The sequence below is a fragment of the Thalia democratica genome, chromosome 1, assembly GCF_965202585.1.
Source record: "Thalia democratica chromosome 1, ktThaDemo2.hap1.1, whole genome shotgun sequence".
NCBI classification, from domain to species: domain Eukaryota; kingdom Metazoa; phylum Chordata; class Thaliacea; order Salpida; family Salpidae; genus Thalia; species Thalia democratica.
Window position 1 is genome coordinate 32,125,066 of NC_139165.1, and position 12,568 is coordinate 32,137,633.

The window sequence follows — 12,568 nt, forward strand, 5'->3', positions numbered from 1 at the left end:
GTTATTGAAACAATTTGACTAAACAATTAGCCTTAAATAAATACTTTAACTTAATTTTGTCATTCTTTGTTATTATTATTATATTATTATTTTATTTAATTATTTTCGACTTAAGGTAGAACTAAAATACTTTTCAAATTTTTCAAAATATTAGTAAGTTTTTAAATGATAAAAACATTAATTAGGGTTTAAGTTTAAAGTTAAATATAAATTAAAAATCAAAAATTTTAATATTATTGTTGTAATTAAAATGCAAAAAAACTTATTTAACTTATTTATGATTGAATCAACATTTTTTTAAGTAGTCGTGTTCACCATTTTTATTTATTTATTAGAATTTCTAACATTACTCATACAAACATTTATATATATATATACATTAATTTTCAAGGACATATAGTTTACAAAAAATACACAAACGTTATGTTTTTGTTTTTTATTTGTAGGTGTAAAATTGCGAATTTGATAATTTTTGAATCAAGTAACGTATATAATATTTTATCAAAATATTAAATACCAATTAAAAAGTATTAAAGTTCTTCTTTTGCATCTATAAAACCAAATTCTTTAAGTCATCAAATATCTGCTAGCCACTCGAAAAGTTCTTCTGCCAAGTCAACAACTGGTTTTTTATCGTATTTTCTCTTCTTTCTGGAAAACTCAACTTTAGTAGATGATGTTCTTTTAACAGAGTGATTATTTTTCATGACTCTGACATCACTAAAAAGTGTTTGTCCTCCTTATTATAAATTTTCTTCTTAAAAGTCTTATTAGCAGTTGATGGTATTTTCAAAGAATCTTTCTTATCCTTGGATAAAGTTGAAAGTCTATGCTTTTGTTCTCGCCTTTTGTGGTATTCGACTCCTAAATTTTTCGTCCTAATAATATTTATTTTTCTAATTTCCGTAGCAACCGTATCTACTTCCATTAAGAGTTTTCTCTCATTTTCACGGAAAAGACTTATTGGTTACCAAAACAATTATTAAATCCAACGAAATCGTAAAAAACTCTTTGAACATTTTCTGATAACAGATTTTCGAACAAGTTTATGGCAGTTTTGTAGGCGCATTCAAATATAAAGTTCTGCGAATAAAGAAAGAGTTTGTCAAACTGCTTGACAAGAACGGCTTCAAGTTTTTCTGTTATTTCATCTTCACTTAGCATTTTTGAAATCGACATAAAATATTCAATTACCAATTTTTCGTGAAGGAAACTTTTTGGCCAATGCCTGACCAACCTTTCTACAATTAAGTTTTGTAAGACGGAAAAACGTGAATGAACATTTTGATTGTGCTTAAAACCACAACAAGTTTATCTTTTTCTGCAACACCGTAGCGCAATTTTTCACTATTATTCCATTCAATGTAAGTTCTGCTTTGAAATTTTTTGTAAGTGTTGAGGTAGAAAAGTATCAAGGTTTTAATGAAACCACTTTCACTGTACGAGTAGTCTGTGTACTTCAGGATTACATATATCATCCTCATAAGTCCGTAATGCTCTATCTCTATCATGCCGAGTTCCATCGCGTTTTAAAAATTTACATTATTCTCTAGGATTTAAATTTTGAGAAGTATCTTTTTCAGAGTGTTTAAGATCACATCTTTGCTGACCAAATTTCGAATTATAATTCTTTTCATTAACACATTACCGATTTCTTGAAACAGTCTGTGGTCAGTACATAAGTCAACTATTGTTTCAAAGGATAAAGCCATAAATTCCACAATGTTTTTGTTTTTACTAGCACCAAGGCAGGTGAAAGCGACAAACTTACAATATTTTCTACAAGCTTTATTATCTTTTTTATCAATTGTTACAGACAAAATTTTATAGACTTTTCTAAACAACTTATCTTTTTTATAGTTTTAATCCTTGTATGACTGGATAATAGATTTGCACAAGTCCAAATCTGAAAGAAATAGTTCACAGTCTTTAAATCTTTTAGACTCGCTAAAATGTTTCAAGGCGTTTTCGAAAGGTGCAGTCTTAACTTGGTTGGAGATATCCATTATCCTTTTATTATTTATTATAATTCTGTAAAAATAAATTTAAAACGAGTTTAGGTTATTGAAACGTACTGAAACTATTTATAATGATATTATTGAAGCAAAAGCACAATATATAACTTATATAAATTATACTCCATTTATTTTATTTAGTAGAAAACAATTAATGTTCATAAATAATTTAGGTATTTTATATTTAAGTTTTATATAAAATAGTAGTAACAAAATTTAATTTCTTATATTTGAATTATAACTAATACATATTTGAGTTAAAATACTTATTAAAACTCCAAAACTTTTATTACCTTTAAAATTGCTTGTACGGACAAAAATTATTCTTGTAGTTCAAAATTAACAAATAGTTTCTAGCAACCTTGATTAAATTAACCGAAAAAACAAATTTACATTAGTTGTATAAGACTAACTAGTTGTATAAGTTTAAAACAGAGTTTTCCGATCTCTAGGTCAAATTTAAAAAACTTCATCAGGAAATTTTACAACCGTTTTCAATTATATATAAAAATAAGTTAAAAATGTATTCTACAGTTGCCTTTACATAGTCTTTTTAGATTTAAGCATAGCATTTGATAGTGTAGACCAGTGATGGTGAAAGTGTTGAAAATCTGTGCATACCGAGCATAATACTATTTTAAAATAATTTTACAGGGTAGCCACTTCTCAAGACTAAAAAATCTTTACTAAATGACTTGATAAGTCCTTAGCCATTAAAAGTTGTTATAATCTTTGAAATAATCTTAAATTTAAAAATAAAGTCTAGAGAATTGTTTTTAAATATAAAGCTTTTATAAATTAATTTTTGTTCAAAATTTATCATAAAATATCAATCTTTGAATTTATAAAACTGGCTCTTATTCAACATCTAAAAATAATAGTTTGTGATTTTTAAACAATTTTTAAACTATCTTGGGTTTATTATAAAATAACTAACTAGCCTGAGTCATACAAGTATTTTTTAAATTATCTTAATTTATTCTAAGTTATTCTGGAATTTCAAAAGTTATTAACTGTCTTGAATATCCTTAGTGTGTTGCAACCCTAAAATTTCTAAAAACTAAACAATTCTAATATGATAAACTTTAAACTTATTTTTTCTAAAACTAGTTGAAATATTTTATAAATAAAAAAATTAAACTAGAATCTAAATTTGACAAAAAAGTTATTAAGGCTTTTTCACTAGTACTTTAGTTTTTCTAAAGGTTTTTTGTTCCCTTGTTCATATTTGTTACTAAATACAGAGATCTTTCTCAATATCTGTTGTCAACAAATAATAATTTTTACATCTAACAAACTTTCTTTACAGTTGCTTATCTTGGATAGGAATGTTTGTAATGAAGCTTTGGTGTTTTAAGATATATACTAAAATGGTCAATTATTAAGAAAGGTTCATAAATAAAGCACCAGGGCTGTATTTATCTTTTATGTTTAAATTATCATTCAAGTTTACAAACTAAATAAACGTTATTTTTTTAGACACCTTCAAAAATTCTTTTAAAAAGAAAATCTAATTTAAATGATGCATCTTTAAACTATAGTACACCAGAAAAAGATTTTTCATGTACCCTATTTCTATATAAACTTTGATGGCCACTGGTTTAGATAATAAAAATATCTAACTAAGGAAATTGAAATTTTAAGATGTAAGAGGCAATATGCATTTTTTAAATAATTCATATACAGATGGAAGGAAACAGTTATGTTAACTAAACAAGATATGAGACAACTTTAAAAAAAGAAATGAGGTTTGGGTACTACAACACTTAGTACTAGAGCCGTTAACGTTCCGATTAAAGACAAATGACTTAGAGAACAATTCAAAACATTCGAAAAAGACACATACCTAAATGACAGTAAAGGTTATAATACGAAACATAGTAAAGTATCAGATTAAGTACTAATAAACAAACTCAAACTAAACCCTGATAAAACAAAAATAATGCTTTAAAACCATTTAGAAATATTTTATGTAAACTAAAACTTTAAAATAAAATAAATGTAAAACATTTTAAACCCTAAAAATGTTTCTTAGAACATATTTAAATAGAAGTTTAATTAAACTTTCAATTTTATAAAAAGTTGTGATCAAACAATCAAATTTACTCTCAAACTTTTTATTAAGTATAATGACTTGACTTTAGATATGACTATCAAAAAAGTATATTATTAATAAAGTGCTAATTTTTATGATTAGTTTATATATAATTAATACTTGTTATTTTTATGTTTAAAACTGGACTTGCCCTAATAAGCATAAGACTATTTTCATTATAATTTTACAGGTTAGCCACTTTCAAGTTTTAAAAACTATACTGAATGACCTTAAAATGTCCTTAGCCACTTATAATTTCTATAATCTTTAAAATAATCTTAAAGTAAAAAATAAAGTCTAAGGAATTGATTTAAATATTAAGCTTTAAAAAATATATTTTTTGTTTAAGTTGGTTATAAAATATCAATTTATTAAAACTGGTTCTTATTCAACATCTAAAAACAATAGTTTGTGATTTTTAAATATTCTTTAAACTATCTTGTGCTTATAATAAAATAACCAACTGGCCTAAGTCATACAAATGTTTTATTTTAATTATCTTAAATTGTTCTAAGTTATTCTGGATTTTCAAAAGTTATTAACTGTCTTAAATATCTTTAAGTTTGTTAACATCCCAGGATATGAGTGAACTTAAAAAAAACAATGTGGTTAGGGTACAACAGTATTTAGTTCTAGAGTGGATATTATTCCTAATAAATATAAATGACTAAGAGAATAATACTTGTCTCAAAGTCATCAATTTTGCAGATGATACTATGTTATACAAAAAATTGAAAAAAAAACACATACCTAAATGACAGTATAAGTTTCAATACAGAAGTTAGTAAAGTATCAGATTGGATTATAGTAAACAAACTCAAACTAAACCCTAATAAAACCAAAATAATGATTTAATGCCAATCAGATTTTTTTTGTAGTATAAAACTTTTAAAATACACTAAATGTGAAACATTATGAGCCCTAAAAATGCTCCTTTAAATATGTTAACAAAGAAATACAATTATACTTTCACTTTAATTAAAAATTTAGATAAAAAGTTTTAGTTATAAAAATTTTATTAACTGTAATGGCTTAATTTCAAATATGACTATTTAAAAAAATTATTCTTAATAAAGTATTTTCTAATTTAGATTATTTTATAAATAATTTATATTTGTTATTTTTAAATCTAAAACTGGACTTGTTCTTTCAACCATAATATATTTTCAGAACGTTTTTCAGAGAGTTTTACAAAATTAAAAAACTTTACTGAATGACCTTAAATTGTCTTTAGCCAATTAAAGTTTTTATAATCTTTAAAAAATCTTAAATTAAAATAAAGAGTCTAAGGAATTTTTTTCAAATATAATGCTTTTTTAATTAAATTTTTGTTCAAAATTCGTCATAAAGTATCAAATTTTAAAACTGGCTTTTATTCAACATCTAAAAAAAACAATTTATGATTTTTAAACAATCTTTAAACTATCTTGTGTTAAGTCATGCAAGTGTTTTCTTTTAATTATATTAAGTCATTCTAAGTACTTCTAAATTTCAAAAATTATAACCTATTCTGAAAATCCTTAATGTGTAATAACCCTAAAGTTACTAGAAACTAAACATTTCTAAAATTATAAACTTTAAACTTATTACTTATAAATTTAGTTGAAATATTTATTTATGAAAATTAAATACTAGAGTCAAAATTTAACAAAAAAAAATTATTAAGGCTTTTTCACTAACACTTTAGTTTTACTTTAGATTTTTTGTTCCTTTGTTAATGTTTGTTACTAAATACAGAGATTTTTCTCATTATACAGATTAACCACAACTAAGAGTTTTCACATCTAAAAATATTTTCTTTACAGTTGCTTATCTTGGATAGGAATGTTTTTAATGAAACTTTAGTGCTTTAAACTAAATACTAAATGGTCAAATATTAAAAGTGGTTCATAAATAAAGCATCAGGGCTGTATTCTTATTTGATGTTTAAATTATCATTCAAGTTTACTTGAATAAATAAACTTTAAACTTTTTAGACACCCTCAAAAATTCTTTCACCCTTAATTTAAAATGGTGCATCTTTAAACTATAGTACACCAGAATTTTTTTTTCATGTACCCTATTTCTATATACACTTTGATGGCCACTGGTTTAGATGATAAACATATTTAACTAAGAAAAACAAAAATTTTATGGCGTAAGAGGCAATACGCATTTTCAAAATAATTAATATATAGATGGAAGGAAACAGTTTTGTTAATATTGCAGGATATAAGTGAGCTTGAAAAAGCAACTAGGTTAGGGTAAAACAACACTTAGTGCTAGGGTAATATTATTTTTAATAAACTAAATGCCTTACAAAATAATACTTGTCTTAAATTCATCAACTTTACAGATGATACAATTACAAAACATTCGATAAAGACACATACCTAAATGACAGTAAAAGTTTGAATACAGAACTTAATAAAGGATAAGATTAAGTTATAGTAAACAAACTCAAACTAAACCTTGATAAAACCAAAATAATGCTTTTATACCGATCAAGAAAAGTTTTTGGTATAGTAAAACTTTTAAAATACACTAAATATTAAAAATTTTGAACTCTAAAAACGCTTCTTTGAACATATTTAGGTTAAAGTGCTATTATGCTTTCAATTTAATAAAAATTAAGAATTGAACAATCAATTTTACTTTTAAAATTTTAATTAACCGTAATTGCTAATTTTTAATTATGAATATTAAAACAAAATATTGCTAATAAATTATTCTTTTTATAAGATAAATTTATAAACAATTAATATTTGTAGTTTTATATCTAAAACTGGACTTGTTCTATCAAGCATAAAATTATTTTTAGAGAAATTTTACAGAGAAGCCACTCTTTAAGTCTTATAAAACTATACTGAATTGCCTTAAAATGTCCTTAGCCATTTAGATTTTTTATAATCTTTAAAACAATCTTCAATTTAAAAATAAATTCAAAAGAATTGTTTTTAAATATAAAACTTTTATAAATTAATATCTGTTTAAAATTTGTCATAAAATTTCAATTTATAAACTGTTACAACTAGCTCTTACTCAACATCTGAAAACAATAGTTTGTGATTTTTAAACATTTTTAAAACTATCTTGTGTTTATTATAAAATAGATAACTAGCCTAACTAATACAAGTATTTTCTTTTTATTATCTTAAATTATTCTATTTTTTTTCTGGATTTTCATAAATTATTTATTGTCTTAAATATTCTTAGTGTGGCAACCCTAAAACTTCTAAAAACTTAACATTTCTAAAATTTTATACTTTAAATTTATTGCTTTTAAAACTAGTTGAAATATTTCAATAATAAAAAATAAAAAATTAAATCTAAATTTGATAAAAAAATTATTAAGGCTTTATCACTAATACTTTAGTTTTACTTTAAAATTTTTTGTTCACTTGTCCATGTTTGTTACTGAATACAGAGATTTTTCTTAATATATATATCAACCACAACTAAGAGTTTTCACATCTAACAAATTTTCTTTATAGTTGGATAGAAATGAGTGTAATGAAACTTTGGTGTTTTAAGATAAATACTAAAATGGTCAAATATTAAGAGTGGTTCATAAAAGAAACACCAGGGATGTATTTATCTTTTATGTTTAAATTATCATTCAAGTTTAGCAAACTAAAAAAACGTTATCTTTTTTATACACCCTCAAAAATTCTTTTGCCCTTAATTAAAATGGTGCATTTTAAAACTATAGTACAACAGAAAAAGATGTTTCATGTACCCTATTTCTATATACACTTTGATGGCCACTAGTTTAGATGATAAAAAAGATCTTACTAGGAAATTGAAATTTTATGGTGTAAGAGGCAATGTGCATTTTCAAATAGTTTATATATACATAGAAGGAAACAGTTATGTTAATTTAATAGGATATGAGACAACTTTTAAAAAAATAATGAGGTTTGGGTACTACAACACTCAGTGCTAGAGCCGTTATTATTCCCATTAAACATAAATAACTTAGAGAATAACTCAAAACGTCCGAAAAAGACACATACCTAAATGACAGTAAAGGTTTTAATACAAAACATAGTAAAGTATCAGATTAACTAATAACAAACAAACTCAAACTAAACCCTGATAAAACAAAAATAATGCTTTAATACCAATTAGAAATAATTTTTGTAGAATAAAACTTAAAAAATAAACTAAATGTGAAACATTTTGAACCCTTAAAATGCTTCTATAAACATATTTAAATAGAAGTAAATTATTATTTCTATTTGATATAAAATTGTAATCAAACAATCAATTTTACTCTCAAACTTTTAATTAAATATAATGACTTGAATTTAGATATGACTTTAAAAAAAATATTATTAATAAATTGCTAATTTTTATTATTAGTTCATAAATAATTAATATTTGTTATTTTCATATTAAAAACTGAACTTGCCCTAATAAGCATAAGACTATTTTCAATATAAGTTTAAAGGATAGCTACATTTCAAAATCAAAAAACTATACTGAATGACATTAAAATGTCCTCAGCCATTTATAGTTTTTGTAATCTTCAAAATAATCTTAAAGTGAAAATAAAGTCTAAGAAATTGATATAAATATAAAGCTTTTAAAAATTATTTTTTTGTTCAATTGGTCATAAAATATCAATTTATTAAAACTGGCTCTTATTGAACATCTAAAATAACTAGTTTGTTATTTTTAAACATTCTTCTGACTATCTTGTATGTATTATTAATAACCAACTGGCCTTAGTCATACAAGTGTTTTCTTTTAATTATCTTAAATCATTTAAAATCATTTTGGATTTTCAAAAGATATTAACTGTCTTGATTATCCTTAGTGTGTGGCAACCCTAAAATTACTATAAACAAAACAATTCTAATGTTATAAACTTTAAGTTTTAGTTTGTTAACATCGCAGGATATAAGTGAATTCGAAAATAGAACAATGTGGTTAGGGTACAACATTACTTTGTACTAGAACGGTTATTATTCCTAATAAATATAAATGACTTAGAGAATAACACTTGTCTCAAAATCATCAACTTTGCAAATGCTGCAATTTATACGAAACATTCGAAAAAAACACACATACCTAAATGACAGTAAAAGTTTCAATACAGAGATTAGTAAAGTATCAGATTGGCTTATAGTAAACAAACTCAAACTAAACTGAATTAAACCCAAAACAATGCTTTAACACCAATCAGCAAAGTTTTTGGTAAATAAAACTTTCAAAATACACTAAGTGTGAAACATTTTGAACTCTAAAAATGCTTCTTTTTAAATGTTTAGATAGAAGTGCTATTATACTTTCACTTTATTTAAAAGTTGAGATTAAACTATCAGTTTTAGTCATAAACTTTTAATTAACCGTAATGTAAAAATTTTGAATATAACTATTTTAAAAAATTATTGTTTATTAAAAATTTTCTAATTAACATTAGTTCATAAAAAATTAATTGTTGTAATTTTATATCTAAAACTGGACTTCTTCTTTCAAACATATTAGTATTTTAAGAAAAATTTAACAAAGAAGCCACTCTTGAAGTCTTAAAAAACTAACTGAATGACCTTTAAATGTCTTTAGCCATTTAAAGTTTTTATAATCTTTAAAATAAGCTTAAATTAAAATATTAAGTCTAAGGAATTGTTTTAAAATATAAATATTCTATAAATTAATTGTATTTAAAAAATTGGTAATAAAGTATTAATATTTTAAAACTGGCTCTTATGCAACATCTATTAAACTGTTTTAGTATTTTTGAAATTCTCTAAACTATCTTTTGTTTATCATAAAATAACCAACTGGCCTAAGTCATACAAATGTTTTCTTTTAATTATCTTTAATCATTTAAAGTACTTCTAAATTTCAGAATTTACTAACTATTCTGAAAATCCTTTGTGTATGAACCCTAAAGTTACTAGAAACTAAACATTTCTAATATTATAAACTTAATACATACTGCTTTAAAAACTAGTTGTAATATTTCACTAATAAAAAAATAAAACTAGAATCTAAATTTAATAAGTATTTATTAAGGCTTTTTTACTAATACTATAGTTTTCCTTTAGATATTTTGTATCCTTGTTCATATTTGTTACTAAATACAGTGAAGTTTCCCAATATCTGTTGACCAAAATTAAGAATTTTTACATCTAACAAACTTTCTTTACACTTGCTTATCTTAGAAAGGAATGTCTGTAATGAAACTTTGGTGTTTTAAGATGAATAATAAAATGATCAAAAAGGAAAAGTGGTTCATAACTAAAATTCAAAAAAAAGCACAAGGGCTGTATTTATCTTTTATCTTCAAATTATTATTTAAGTTTATCAAATTTAATAAACTTTATTGTTTTAGACACCCTCAAAAATTCTTTTGTCCTTTATTTAAATTGGTGCATCTTTAAACTATAGTACACCAGATAAAGATTTATCATGCACATTATTTCTATGTACACTTTGATGACCAATGGTTTAGATATAAATATCTTACTAAGGTAATTGGAATGTTAAGGTATAATGGGCAAAATGCATTTTCTAAATAATTCATATATAGATGGAAGGAAACAATTTGTTAACATCACATAATATAATTGAACTTGAAAAAAAACAACAAGATTAGGGTAAAACAGCACTAAGTGCTCAAGGAGTTATTATTGCTAATAAATATAAATGACTTGGAAAATAATACTTGTCTTAAAGTCATCATCTTTGCAGATGATACAATGTTATACAAAACATTCGAAAAAGACACATACATAAATGACAAAAAAAGTTTTAATACAGAACAGAGTAAATTATAAGATTAACTCATTGTAAACAAACTCAAACTACTCCTTGATAAAACCAAAATAATCAAACTAAAAAAATCAACCAGAAAAATTTTTGGTAATGTAAAACTTTAAAAACACACTAAATATGAAACATTTTAAAACTTAAAATGTTTTTTTAAACATATTTAAATAGAAGTGCTATTATACTTTTAATTTAATAAAAAATTAAGATTAAACAATCAATTATACTTAGAATTTTTTTTTAAATATAATAACTTAACTTTAGTTATTACTTAAAAAAAAAATTATTAATCAGTTACTATTTTTTTACAATACGGTTATAAAAAAGTAAAGTTTATTATTTTATATTTAAAACTGGACTTGCCCTTATGAGCATAATACTGTTTTAAAAATAATTTTACGGGGTAGCCACTTCTCAAGTTTTAAAAAACTATACTGAATGACTTTAAAATGTCTTTAGCCATTTATAGTATTTTATAATATTAAAATAATCTTAAATTTAAATATTAAGTCTATAGCATTGTTTTTAAATATAAAACTTTTATAAATTAGTTTTTTGTTCAAAATTTTTCATAAAATATCAATATATTAAAACTGGCTGTTATTTAACATCTAAAAAAAACTAGGTTGTGTATTTTAAACATTCTTTAAAATATTTTGTGTTTGCTATAAAATAACCAACTCGCCTGATTCATACAAGTGTTTTCTTTTAATTATCTTAAATCATTCTAAGTTATTTTGGATTTTCAAAAGTTATTAACTGTCTTGATTATCCTTAGTGTGTGGCAACCCTAAAATTACTAGAAACAAAACAATTCTAATGTTTTAAACTTTAAACGTTTTGCTTTTAAAACTAGTTGAAATATTTCATTAATAAAAAACTTTAACTAAAATCCAAATTTTACAAAAATTTCATTAAGTTTTTTCACTAATACTTTTTTTCCCCTTAGATTTTTTGTTCCTTTGTTCATGTTTGTTACTAAATACAGAGGTTTTTCTCAATATGTAATGACCACAACTAAGAATTTTTACATTTAACAAACTTTCTTTACTTTTGCTTATCTTGAAAAGGAATGTTTGTAATGAAGATTTGGTGTTTTAAGATGAATACTTAAATGGTCAAATACAATGAATGAATAATAACTAAAATGAAAAATAAAGAACCAAAGCTGTATTTTTTTTATATTGAAATTATCATTGAAGTTCACAAATTAAATAACTGTTAACTTTTTTAAACACCCTCAAAAATTATTTTACCCTTTATTTAAAATGGTGCATCTTGAACCTATAGTACACCAGAAAAAGATTTATCATGCACATTCTTTCTATGAACACTTTGATGACCACTGGTTTAGATATAAGTATCTATTTGAAGTAATTTGAACCTTAAGGTATAAGAGGCAAAATGCATTTTCTAAAAAATTTATATATAGGGGTGCACGACTATTCAAATTCGGACAATTCAAATTCCGACAGTTCAAATTCTTAAAAATATTGAATGGCCACAAATAAAAAACTTATGTATATTTGTCAAATTAAAAAATTCATGTGTAGATCATATTAATATCTACAACCCAGGTTTTTATTTATTCAAATAATTAAGTGATTTTAGAGATATGGTTTAAACAAAATAGAAAAAATAGTTATTTTTAGTAATTCTGAAATATAATATTTCATGAATAATAGATATGAATAATATT